At 42.1% G+C, this 14,012-nt stretch overlaps 1 protein-coding gene across 3 annotated transcripts in view; it reads right to left on the bottom strand.

Moving 5' to 3' along the window:
• DICER1 (dicer 1, ribonuclease III) overlaps positions 1-4,419 on the bottom strand; it is a 63,284-nt gene extending 58,865 nt beyond the window's left edge. For 2 of the 3 annotated variants that reach the window (XM_027673907.1, XM_027673906.1), the window contains exon 1: positions 4,076-4,234. The gene's annotated coding sequence lies outside the window, so the exon portion shown is untranslated. Of the gene's footprint in view, positions 1-4,075; positions 4,235-4,308 lie in introns of those variants that run through there. The other variant, XM_027673908.1, reaches the window with a different exon arrangement.
• Between the last annotated feature and the right edge of the window lie 9,593 nt (positions 4,420-14,012).

A 14,012-nucleotide genomic window follows, 5' to 3' on the forward strand; every position in this document is an offset into this window, starting at 1 on the left:
ATTTTCAAGGAGACCAATCATTATTACCACTACCCAGCTACTTATCAGCACCTCAGCTGAGGAAAAGGCTGCTACATGGCTTGACAATTTATCAAGAATCAGATTCAAAAGGAGGAGACAGACACTGGCAATCAGTTTTTAATAATTCACAATATGGGGGGTTTTGGGGTCACTTTTTTTTGTGTGTGCGCCTGTGTACAAATGAAAAACCACCAACATATTGGTAAGCAATTTAAAACATCCAAAAAAATCCCAAGGCCAGTTAAAACAGCCTCAAACTCATTTCCAACAACCATTCCTTCAAGTCAGCAGTCACCCTGCTGCATCGCAGATCTCTCACATTTATTCAATGAATCCCAAGGAATTGATCCTTTATGAAGAATTACAGATTTAAAGCACAGGCAGAAGCAGATCATGCCTGCTTACATCACAGAAGTACAGAGCCACTGACATAAAGAGAACAAAAGCACAGCAAACCAAGTTATTCTACTATCACGTATTATCAAAGATCAAGAGAGAACACTTTTGGTTCTTTCCCTTGATAAGAAGGGACTCAAAAGTAACACCCACATCAACCAAAACACATATCAGATTCACAAGTAAGTTGCACTTCAAGGAAAGGTCAGGACAAGCGGTACTAAAGTCTCTTGGATCCAGGAGTGTTTATGAAAGGAGAAGTTGCTCTTCCTTCTTTTTCCCACCAGAGAAGGGCATTTCAACACCTGCAGCTGTGCAACAAGGAAAGCAAATTCCCTGATACTAGTTTCAGTTCTCTGCTTCTTGACCTCATAAATTTGAAGGTGACAAAGGTCATAGAAAACTGATTTAACTAGTGCAGTCTGCAAGATAGAGCAGAAATAACAAGGGAATTTGAGAGAGACTGCTCAACACACAAACTTGTAAAACTGTGATGTTACTAAGTAAGGTGTGCAAGACCTACCAAAACCAAGACTTCATCTAATATAACATCATGGCATACATTAAAGTGGGCACTGTTATCTAGATTATGCCTTCTAGAATGCTTACTTTAATTACATTCCTAAATCCACCACATCCCCAAATGATCAACACAGTTTGAACACCAAACCTTGCAATTCCAATAAAGACTGCAGTAACTTCAGCTAAAAAGTTAACTTTTAGTTTTTACTATGTATCAGGTTTCTTTTCTTCAGGTTTATCATGATACATATGAAAGTCACAAGAGGATAAAAGATGATAAAAAGATATCTGGAAGATGTAAAGAAAAATCATGCTTTCTGATCTACATCAACTATTCTTAGCCTTCAGTATACAGTGTTCTAAAAGCATACTGCACACAATTATATAGACACTCCTGCTCTACACAATACTATAATTACACTTCTAGTTTGTTTAAAGGCATCCACTTCCTAAAAAAATAAATAAATGAATAAAATCAAAGTTCTGTTATGTCTGAAGACATTACTGCTGAACATATGAAGGTGATGGGATACAGAGGGTCAGGGGTTACACAGCTAGGCATTAGGACACTCCTGAGGACACAGGAGCCAACAATGTAGCAGGCTCAGGGTATCCCCTAGTTTGTGTTACATGAGAGGAAAAAAAAGGTCCCAGAAAATTACAGAGTAACAGAACAACCCATCTCAGAATGTTCTGATGTTCTACCTGCTGCCTGATAGACTTAACCTATGCCCTGAAATAAAAATCCTGTCTGTAGTCTTAGCACTTACTATAATGCTCATCACCCCTAAAGCCTAGAATCCTTTACAAAATCTTCCTGAACTCTTGCTTTCACTTATATACTACAGCTTATCTAAAGAGAAATCAGAGTATTTCAGCTCTATTATCCATTTTACTAAATGAATCCTTGCTCTTCCAGGAAGAATACACGTGTTTGCATTTGGTTTTGCCAGTAATTTGCATTCAGTACAGATCAATGCACATTTAGTCAGTTCATACTGAAAGCAAACATGGGTCAAGTACTGATACCTGGATTCTGATCAGCTGTGCTAAAGCAAATCCATTCACTTTGCTGAAAAACTGGCCAAGTACGTATTTTCAAAGTGGGAAATGAGAAACATCTATGCATTGCACAAAGAAAATGACAATATATTGGGTTTTTGAACTGCAGAGTTTGCTTTTTTCCTTCTTGTAGGCTATGGATAACCAAGGTATTTCTAAAAAAAAATAAATATATAACTTCTAGAAAAACATTGGTGTAATATATCAGACAAAACAGTTCAGTTAGCTTCTCTCTACCAGTAACCAGTGGCAGACATGTATGAAGCAGTATAATCACAGGGCAAGCAGGAGTACCATGGACCAGCCACCTTGCTGTTTGCCGAGACTGAAAAGATACTCCTGTTTTTATAGTCTCTGATGATTTTCAGTATAAATTAATTGATTCCACTTTCTTGTAAACTTTTGGCATTCCCAATAGGCTGCTGCACCACGTCTTTTAGTTACGCACAGTGTAAAGGAGTGTGGCATTTGTTTCCAATCTCTAGAACAAGAAATCTTTCAAAAACAGGGCAAACAAACAAACAACACTTCCCTATGCTACTTTCTTCATGACTCTCTGTTTCATGTCTGTTATCCCTTCACCGGTATGTCCTTCACCGGGTGAAAAGCTTCAGTCAATTTTCCATCTACCTTTCCCTAAGTCTAATACAACCCTTTTAAAGTAGAAGAGAGATGAAAATACCCAAGCTGCATTCAGTATTACATATATGGACCCAGAACAGATTTATACAATGGCGTATTGATGCCATTTCATTCTCAATTAATTCTTAATTCCAGTATTCATCACGCTGTGATTGCCAAGTACTGAGCTGCCACTTTCACAGAACTGTATCACTAAGATGCTTTAAAGAACTGCAGTAGCTAATTCAGGGTCAACACTTCTGAATAAATATTTACGTAATTTTTAATTCTACAGATTAATCGATAAAGTAACAATCCAGTTACTAAACACTACACCTTCCAGCTGAAAACTTCTAGTAGCACCTTCAAAGGTCATAGACCATAACGTATCTTATAGAGACAGACAATGGGAAAGACTCTCTTAAGAGAAGAATTTAGAATAATTATGGCATAATAGAAATCACCTTCAGTTTGTGTCTGTATGAACTTGCTAAAACAAGCACCACCCAGCCTACTGAACACACACGTGCCATCAGCATTTCAGCAGAGCATCCAAAGCGGCTTTTTTGAAGAAAACACGTAAAACGGTGCAAACCGAGTGTCTGCAAAGTTAACTGTTTTGGTTATCACGCTTAGGGAAACAAAACGGAAAACAATCTCCCAAACTATGCACTTTCACCGAGTCCACCACATGACTTGAAGACCAGAACCTTAACACCAAAATACTCAGAACTCAGAATACTGATCACTGTAAGTGCCAACATTCCTCGGACTATTTATTAGCTAGTAACTGAGATTCACTAGTCACTATGAGATTCACTTTTCTGGAACACTAATTTCTCCTTAAATATAACACACAAAAAATATCCTTTTTTTTCTTAACAGGTAACAGTATCACAACTCTTTTTCTACTCATTCAGGCTACCTTACCTAACACAGCAACAAACTCCTGTGCAGTAATATATACCTTTTTAACCTTTGTTTTTTTCAACGCACGATCACACAGCACAACGTCTGCCTTCGTTTACACTGGAAAAGAATGGAAAGGAAGCAACGTGCGGAGCTAGAGGAGTTTCTCACATCGCCTTTAACACCAGCGCTGCAGATTGGAAACTCCTTTACAACCCCCACCACTCTCCTCGGGCCCACGAGGACACGGCGGGAGGGCCGCGGAGTCCCCGGGGGGCGCTGAGCACAGACAAAGCCGAGCGGGGCCGGGGCGCGGCCCGGCCGGGCGAGCCCCGCCGCCGCCGGGGGAGCTGCCCGGGCCGACCCCGGACCCGGGGCCAGTGCTGGGGCCGCCGGGGCGGAGGCGGGGCAGCGCTACCCGGGCCCCGCGGGAGGGAGGGAGGGAAGCACCGCCGCCATCCCACCGCGCCGGGGCCGCGGGAGCTGCAGGCGCGACACACCCGCGCTCGGCCGCCATGCAGCTCCCCGGGGCGCCATCTCCTACCTGCTCGGACGGGACCCAGCCCGGCGCTTCCCCCCACTACAGGCCGCGTCTCATTGTGCTCCTGCCGCCGCCGCCGCCATTTCCCTGCCGCCACCGCCGCCGCCTCAGTCCCCGCAGCTGTCAGGTCCCTCCATTCACCTGGGCCCGGGACGGCCGCCCCCTCCCTCCCTTCCCCCCGCGCTACGGCCGGCGCTACGCAAACGGAGCGCCGCCCCCGCCCCTCCCGCCCGTACCAACGGGGGCCGCCCAGCGCCCGCGGCGCAACCCCGCTCCGAGAATGCCGCCCTGCGCAGCCCGCACTCTCCGCATTCCCCACGCGATGAGAAAACCCCGGCGATTGGCTGCCGGGGCCGGGTAAAAGGTGAAAGGTTCGCGAGGCGGCCAATGGGACAGCGGGACACAGCGGCGGCCCGCGGAGCCGCCGGGCCGTCCGGGCGCTCACGTGCGTGCGTGCGTGCGCGCGCGCTCCCCTCCCCCGCCGCAGGACTGCGAGGCGCTAGGCCCCGCCGCGCACGCGCGCGGGCGGGTTCGTGCACCGAGGCGGGAGGCGGTGCCCGCCATCTTTATGGGGGTGAGGGACCCGCTGAGGCTGGGCCGGTCATGGAGAGGCGCATCTGAGGGAATGGCGTTGTTCTGTCGCGTGAGAAGCCGTAGGGAAAAAGGCCACCCCCTTTTGGCTGTGTATGGACAGAGCAGTGCTGAACTCTCTCATGACTGTGTAACAAAATGCCACTGCTTCATGCACGCAGGTGGCCAATTCCATCAGCAGTGACCTTCCTGCCAAAGGCAAAGCACTGCTTTTCCACCCGGGAGCTGTTAGCCCAGCCGTGCTGGGCCCATGCAGTGGAAGAATAAATTATGGTGGGGAGGGGTTGGGTTTATGTGGGCTCCCAAAGCAGCATCTCCTATTGTCATTGCTTGAGGCAGATTGTTGACTGGCTGCACCACTGGTCTCACTCCAGTTTCTTGGCAGTGCTCCCTTGCTTGAGTAGATGTTATTAACTACTACTATATTTTTTTTAAAGTGTCCTAAGATGTCTGGGATTAAACAGGTGATGTAGAGTAAGGCTTTTCCGCCACCAAAACCCTTCAGCCACAGGTGAAGAACCAGTTACACTTGTGTTAAGCCAAGTGGACAAGAGACTCCTGTCCTGTGATCACATACACTTGCATAAGGACTGGTTGGAGATCGTCCTTGTTGCCTAGTAAAGAAGATGACCACAAATGCAATGCAAAGCTATGTCTTGCCAGCCACTGCCCTTGTAAATTGTGCTGAAGGCAGTGTGTATCCAATGGAAGATCTGTGGTGGGAGGTTCAGCCTCCCTCATCCCATCTGCTCTCTACTAGGGACTCGCCATCTTCCTTAGTATAACTGTGCCTACAAAATCAGTATGAGAAGATAAAGCTAATTGAAGCATCTAAGGTTAATTTAAAACAACCTTAGTAAAATTTTTTCAGATTAAAAGTGATATAGAGACCAGACATATTATCAAATTAAGTATTTTCTTGGGTCAACCCCTGTTGCTGTTTAGAGCACATCTTCTATAATGCCCCTGTTGTTAGATGTTACAGTATTAGGTATTTTTTTAGCATTGAACAGGCATCCTTCTGTTTTTTTATGGATGGAAGAATAATTATATCCCATGACAAAAGCTGAGGAAGAGGGGCAGCTGTTCAGTCTTATCCAGTGGGAACATCAGAACATATGGGTCTATTTTTCCAATTTTAGCTGAAGTACTGAAGGAAATTGGCATTCTTTATTATTTCAACATAAAATAGAGCAGAAAGAAACCCTCCTTAATGCAGGCCATGGTTAAATAGTGAATTTTATCCAATTCAAGTAGGTTCAAAGAAAAAGCAAGCAGAATACTTAGAAAACAAAACAGACGAATGCCAGGAGAATTCTGGAAGTTATTTTCATATAAAAAAGGGTGTCTTTCTCCACAGCTACTTCCTCTTTGAGCCTGCCTGCTGACAGGAGTTTTTGATTTAAAAGCACAGTTAGGATAAAATTTGTGCTATTCTTTACAATTCTATCCCCACTAACCTCTCTTCATTCTAAGAAACAGATATATATATATTTATGTATAATGACAGCTAACCTTCAGAGTTTCAGCCTAAATTAAGAATTTACTTTTATGTTGATTTCACAAATTCCTTACAAAGATTTTTAATGTGGGATGAAGTCATCAATGTAATATGCAACTCTAAAAAATTCCACATACTTCAAACTGGTTGGCATTCAGATCTTGGTTAAAAAACACACAACCAACCATAAAAACAAAGCAAACAGGCTGTGGGATGAAAAGAATACAATAGCCCATCTATTAAAATCCAGAAAAGAATGAGTAACAATGTACCAAGTTACAACCTTCCCCATATCTTTAGGACTAGAAATACTGGTCTTTGCTCTGTGGAGTAACTCTTAAAAGACAAGAAAATAGAGACATTTATCTCCCCCTTTTTAAAAAATCATCAGAACGGCTGGGGGATGGTGTTTCTGTTTCTTCCTGTTGAGTAACAGTAAAAAAAAATTCTGTTAGAGAAGAGGAAAATTGACATTAAAAAAATCACTATGTCACAAATAATTGTCTTTGTTCATGCTACAGAACTCTGTAATCACACCAGTGAAAACGGGGCTTTTTGGCTCCATTCGTCTCATCAGGTTCTAAAATGGACTCTGAAGAGATTCCTTCCTGCAAGACAATGGTGACCTCTGTTGTTCCCTCCCGTTGGTACCAACCATGATGCTGTTTTGGCCTTGTGTCACGCACTATTTCAATAGTCTACTTTGAAACAAGCGGGCAGTTACTGAGAAAATCTGGGCTGAAGTGTTGCATTCAAGTTTCTGTCCAGGAAAGGATGTGTCTATTCTGCACTCTGCTTAAGAAAATTTTCCCTGCGGCTTTCCTCTCAAGCAGCCCCTAGTCTGGCTACCAGGTTTTCCAGTTCATAGCTGTGAATCACTGCAGGAAGGAGCAGTTGCAAACATTGTAAGCCATAGTGCTAGTAATAACACCTGCAATGTATTATGAGAAAAAGCTGCAGGTATTATTATAGAGAAGGAAGTTGGAAGAAATAATAACCTATTTTGAACAGATTCCATTTCTAAAACTGGAGCTGAGATTTTAAAAAGGTGATAGGTGGCACAAATCTTTTTCTTGCCCTAAGATGCTTTTAAAAATTTTTTTTGGTGTACTTTCACACTTCAGTGACTCAGACTTCATAACTCCAAGGATATTTTCCCAGTGCAAGAGAAACTTCAATAGTTTTAACTGCTTTATTTCTTTTTTAACCTCTTTAAATTGCTGATGTGAGGACATGAGCTGACATAGTTTGGAAACTGACCCTTCTCTCTCCAGAAAATTCTTTCCAGGCAAACTTTCCTACTTTTTCCTTGGATTTCTCCAGACTGATGATCTCCTCCATCATCTTCTACCTGTGCTATGGTCTCTAGAGTGTCTCTATCAGAGTGACACATCAGTAAAGAAACCCCTCAAATTCAGATGATTAGTAAAGAAGAAGAAGGATGGAGAAAAATAAATGTTGTGTTAGGAAACAAATCCATTTGTGACTTCCTATAGCTACCAGTGGATGAAAAAAAAATGGGGAACAAAATTCAGGTCAGCCACAAGACTTGTAATTGTGTTGGCTGTTCTGGAATGTCTCACAGAGAAAGAATATTTTTAAACCAAAACTGGCTTCTAGCTACTCTAGAAATATTTTTTGTCTGCTTTTGATGCCATCAAACCTACAATGGGTTTGGATGCCTTAATTTTCCTATGAATTAAGAAATACATCAAAACAAGAAAAAAAGAAAAGAGTCACAAAAGACTTTGGTGTGACTAAAACGTCTCCTGAACACGGGCAGCAAGAAAGAGAAGTTTTGACCAGGTTTCCTGGTGATGTCAGCCCTTGAAGAGCTGAGCACTGCACTGTTTCCTTTTAGGTTTGTACCAGTAGGGAAACAGAAGAGCAAGTGGGAAAGGCGAGGGATCACTAAGGGCAGTGACTGGGATGAGAGGAGGAACCTGCACTCGGATTCCCTACTGAGCATGGGCTTGTTGATACAGAGGTGGGAAATCAACAAAGACATCTTCTCCACTACAACTACCTTCATGGGAGGTGACAGATCCTTCCATCTTTGCTTCTGCACCACCACACCAAAGTGCAATCACACAGTTGACAAAGAAACAGAGAGGAAGACTAACGTCTCCAATTTCTTGAGACAGAGGCATTTCCAAAAGAGGGCCAGTGGAAATTCTCCTTCTTGTTGCCATGTGAGAAGAGGCTGAGAGTGCCAGCACTCTTCATCTGGGACAAGACTGGGGGGAGCGTGAGTGTCTTAGCATTGTGCATAAAACACAAGGAAGATGAGGGAGCCAAGCTCTTCTCAAAGAGAAGAGCCTGGTTGCCCAGGCAGGTTGTGGAGTCTCTATCCTTGGACATGTTCACACACCAAGGGCACATAATCCTGGGAGCCTGCTTGAGCAGGGCAGTTGGACCAGAGGACCTCCACATATCCCTCACAACCTCAGCTGTTCTGTGTTGGTTTGGTTTGACTCCTAAAGTCTCTGAGCTCAACCCTGATGCTGACTGACAAGGATTCTAGGGCAAAGGATGATCCCAAACTCCTCCCTTAGGATCCATCACCAAACAGCATCTCCCCAGTCCAGAATATCATAATAGAGACACAGTCAGAAGAGACAAAACATTATTTTTTTCTGGACATCAACTGCAAGGTGTGGAGGGAAGCCCAGATGTCACAGGGGTTCAGATGGTAACAGGAAATTGGCACCTGCAACAACACAGTCGGGGAGCACTTGATAAAACCACCAAGGCAGAAATTGGCATGACTTGCTTCCCCTTTCCTTCAGAAACACAGTTGACAAAGAATTGTGTGTGGCCCAGAAGAGAGAGATATTGCTTGTGGACCACTACCCTTTAGGTGCAACCATGCAACTAGTTCTTTATCCACCGAACAGTCCACCCATTGGATCCATCTCCAATTTAGAGAGAAAAATGTTGTGGGGAACTGTGTGAACTTTACAGAAGTCCAGATAAATGAAATCTGTAAGCCTTCCTTTGCCCACTGATGCAGTCACTCCATCATAGAAGGCCACTAGGCTGGTCAGGCAGGATTTGCTCTTGGTGAAGCTGTGCTGGCTGTCCCAGATCACCTCCCTGTCCTCCATGTGCTTCAGCATAACTTCTAGGAGGATTTGTTCCTGATCTTCCCAGGCACAGAAGTGAGGCTCAGAGGTCGTTAGCTCCTAGGGCCCTCCTTCCTACCCTTTTTGAAAATGGGTACAATGTTTCCCTTTTCCCAGTCACCTAGGACTTTACCTGATGGGTTTTTTTACTGAAAGAGGGGAGGAATTTCACAAGCGGCTGCAATGACAAACTACAAAAGATCTGTCATATGACACTTAACATAAGTTCCTAATGTCCTTGAGAAATACCCTTTTTAATGCTCCTCTTTGCCTGGGAACCCAGAAATACCACTTTGCAATGTATAAATCTGTATTGATGCTGATTCTTGCTAACATGCAGAAAATACATATCAGCAAAGTGATAAATCAGTTCCCCAGAGTACAAATCAGCCATAAAAAAGTAACCTAAAAATAATCAATTCAAAGTATTTACAGCAGATGGAGCTATACATTTTGCTTTGATCATATGTTACATGATATTCCAAGATAAAGTGTACAGTTTGACAAGGACTGTGGCAAGGCAGGGGTACCGTCTCACCAAGGAATGGAGTTAGTCACAGAAGGCATTTCATAAACTGCTGCAATTAGCTCTCCTGGAAATAATCCTTGTAACATCAGTAGAAATAGCAACTCAAGAAAAGGTTATCACTGTATATTGGTATCTTAATAGAAATCACAGCTCAAGTCTAAGGGTTTGCTGTATCTGCTCACCAATTTGAAGTTCTCCTGACCCTGCTGGCTTTTGTTTACCAGCCAGGTAAAATGAGCACTGAAAAGAGGACAAAGTTTTCTTTATACACTACTAACTGGAATCTATGTGTGATGTCCACAGATTATCTTTTGGAAGTCTGGGCTCCTGCATAACCAAAGTGCTTACTCGCTGTATGTATACATGCATAGAGTTCCTTGTCTGAAATGAAGCCTGTTCTTGGCTTTATTGCTGCCAAGATCCAGATGGATGTGTTTCCCATGCTGCATTTGCATCATCTTTAAGCTACAAAAATTTTGATTACACACCAAGGATAAGGGAGTTTTTTTTGCAGTTTCTAACAGAATTACTTTTATCCCAGAGTAGTTAAGAGAAATCTGGTACAATTCCTGTCCTATTATGTTTGAATTTGAACTACAGTTTGGATCTTATACTGTTGTAAAAGCTTACTCTGCTTCCACATTCTGAGATGACCCATCTTGCCTATTTGAACTTCACACTCTCCACTCCCCAGTCCACTTGCAAATTCCTAACCAAAGTGTCACTTGCAAAAAAAATTAATCCAATTAAAAAAAAATCACAACATTGTTATTCTCCACTTAATTGTCATTCATGACACCAAAAAAGCTACTAGTTTCAAACTGTATTTACAGATTTTAAAGTTATGGTGATGAAAAGGTGGTTGATGCCCCATACCTGGAAACATTCAGATCGGACTGGAAAGGGTTCTGAGCAACCTGATCTGGTGGAAGGTGCCCATTGCAGAGGATTGGACTAGATGACATTTAAAGGTCCCTTCCAACCCAAACCATTCTATGATTCTGGAAGTCTGCACTGCTAACAGGACTGCACCCTAATATTCCAAATTCTCAACAGCATAATGAATATCCTCTTACTGCCTATGCTTAGGTGTGGGGGAGGATGGTCCTATAGGCAGGTACCAGCTAATCCAGGAGTGGTTAGAAACACTTTGAAAGCACGTGGGATGATTTGATTTTGTAGCAGGATAGAGGAATATTTATAATTCCTAATGCATGAAACTTTTAGAGAAGAAGTATTCCAACTCCTTTCTCCATATACCATTTCCTTTCTCTATGTTTATCCAGTTTAGATATATTTCTCAGGAGACACATCATGGGGCTGAATCCAACGGTATTGCAACTCTGTTGTACTTTATTTTCCTTTTCATAGTAAATATGAATGGATACTGCAACTGGTAATTTACTAATCCACAAGTCTAAACATGGACATAGAAACAGTCCAGATAAACTGAATTGTAAGAACAGTAACTAATTAAGCACAACTGTTTTTGTAATGTTTCCCATGGCTTGCCTTCCTAATGCCAATTTCTATGCATTAATAAATTAATAGGGGACCCCTGGTGGTCTAGTGGTTAGGATGCGGCGCTCTCACCGCCGTGGCCCGGGTTCGATTCCCGGTCAGGGATACTCCCCCAGGCAGATGGAGCTCGTCAGCCCTGTAAGGCCATCCATCTATGAGAAGATCACTCTAAACAAACCTACATCCTGAGGACCTCACTGCCATTGTCCAAGCTCGCTTGGCCCCGGCAGATGAACCTTAGGATTAAAGGGTGGGCTCAGTTCAGCGCAGGCTGTGTCTCACCTAAAAAAAATCCACTGCGCAGGCTTGAAAGGTAAAAGACCTTTCCCAAAATCTTCGTTCGCGAAGACTGGCCATACATACAATAAATTAATAATTCTTCACCTTTATAAAAATTTAAAATCCATCTGTTTATTGACCAGAATAAAAGTTTAGATTCTTCCTCTAAAACAAAAAGTCACTTTCTGGGTAGTTGGGAAACAACATACTTTATGAATTTGCAATGTTTACTCTGCTAAAAAGTGAATATAATTTCTGGGCATGAAAATGTATAGATAGATAAAATATATAATAATAACAATGAATAAATTAAACAATTAGAACTAAATGGTCATCTCTCCTAAACTATGTTGTAAGGTATTTTGTTGTGAGAAAAAGGACAAACCCACAGATAACAGATTATATACAGGAAGCCTGTCCATTTATTTCAAAATTGGAGATTTTGTAAAATAAATTGGAACTATTCACTAGTAAATACTATTCTTATTAAAGCATAGCAGTTTCTAAAAACATTTGCTTTTCTAGTGTACCAGCTATACATAAGAATATAGTTCTTTCTCACAAAAAATAGCTTTGAGCAACTAGTGCAAACATCCAATACAAACCTGACTGAAAGTGTTAAGAAATGTATTTGAAAGTACATGAAAATGCATCTCCTTCAGTATACCACTCAAATCCTCCCAGCATTTGTTCTCATTTAAAAAAAAAAGATCATTCCTCACCACTTGCCAAAGAGGAACATGTATTTTAAATATTACATTCCTTACTTACAAATTATTTATTTAGGATGAAGTCCCTCATTAACTCTTTAGCAAACTAGCACTTTACATTTTAAACTGGAGAACTTTAACAAGAAAGGGTAAAACAGTTTATTCAGCTTTTTACAAAGCAGTATACAATAGCACAAAGTGGTATGCCTACTAAAATGTTTTGTTCAAGACAAAAGCAGAAGTTGAATTTTTTATTACAATAAAAATTCTTATTTGACTTGTGTAACTTATTTGGCATTAAAACATGACTGCATTGCTTCTCTCAAAAACTGAGCAGCATATGCTTTGAAAGTCACTTGATTTACATCAAACCAGTCATTTTGAAGTAAACAATGGTGATTTTCTGTTACAGTCTTAATCACGGCTGTGGACCAGGACCCCCCTGTACAAATTGGTCCTTGGACACACAGCAAATCTATTCTGTGAATCAAAGAGATTCCAGGAAGGCCCAGTGAAAGTAATGAAACCATTGGGGGAATAAAATATTACCTGGCCTGAACATAGCAGTGAAGGCAAGTATATAGTCTTTCTTGGAATGATAGATTTTAGTATTTCTCACAAAGATAAAATTATTTTTATTGGTCCTTCTAACCTTTTCATGAAGAAAAAAATGTATTAATCGCTCATGGGCCAATTTTTTGTTCTAGAGACATAAACGTATATATTCCTCCCCTATGGGGAGAAAATAACTGGGTCTCATTTTCCAGTAGCAGCAGTAGCAGCTGCCTGGAAAGGAGTCATCGAAAGTACCACTGAGGTGGAAGGAAGTTTACCATGTGTTACATTTAGTGGAGGAAAGAAATACTTTCATGTTCCACAATTTCAGTTAAGATAACCCTGAAATGACTATGGCATTTGAAAAAATAAGGTTTAATTTTTCACCCTTCATGGGCTCTGAAGTTGTGTAAAGCGATGGACAGCTATGCCGCTCAGAACATGACTTTTCCATATCATTTAATGTGCATGCACCTCCCATCCTCCTGCACGAACAGCTTCACAATCTTGAGGTGGTGTGAGTGGGAACAAGCCATACTGTATGTCCTGTTTATACACAAACCTGGAATGTGAATGATCCTAAGTTGGGCAACTGCAAATTATTGTTATCAGTGGTGTGCCGAGGGAAAGAACTGGAAGTAATTTACCTGACAAAAAAATTCTGCACAATGCAGCAATACAAAGAAGTTAAGGGTTTTTACCTCCATTCAGATCTGCTACCTATGGAAACAGCTCAATGGAAACAGCAGGCAACCTGTTGTCAGGGTGTGAGCTTTCAGCTGTAGCAGTTTGGAAACTTCCATGGCCATATCCCAGCCTGAAACCTCATCCTCATCTTCCAGTTATTTGTTCCCTGCTGCTGTTCTAACTTCCTCTCTTTAAAGGGTTGATCCTGCAGAATTTAGACAAACAAATGCTCTCTGTACAAGGGGAGGTAACTGAAGTGAGTGGTATGGTTGGTGTATGTTGGATTTTTGAGGGGATCCAGTGCTAAGGGCATTGCATAGGCTTCAGAGACTTCCTGGCCTATGTGGTTAATGTTGATTTAAGTGCCCTCGGGGCCAGGTCCTGTAGTGTGTGCTTAGCACACAGATGTGTTGCATTGACTTCCACAGAAGTAGAGGAGGTG

This window comes from Neopelma chrysocephalum, unplaced genomic scaffold (assembly GCF_003984885.1).
Source record: "Neopelma chrysocephalum unplaced genomic scaffold, ASM398488v2 Primary Assembly neopelma1_24, whole genome shotgun sequence".
Lineage (NCBI taxonomy): Eukaryota > Metazoa > Chordata > Aves > Passeriformes > Pipridae > Neopelma > Neopelma chrysocephalum.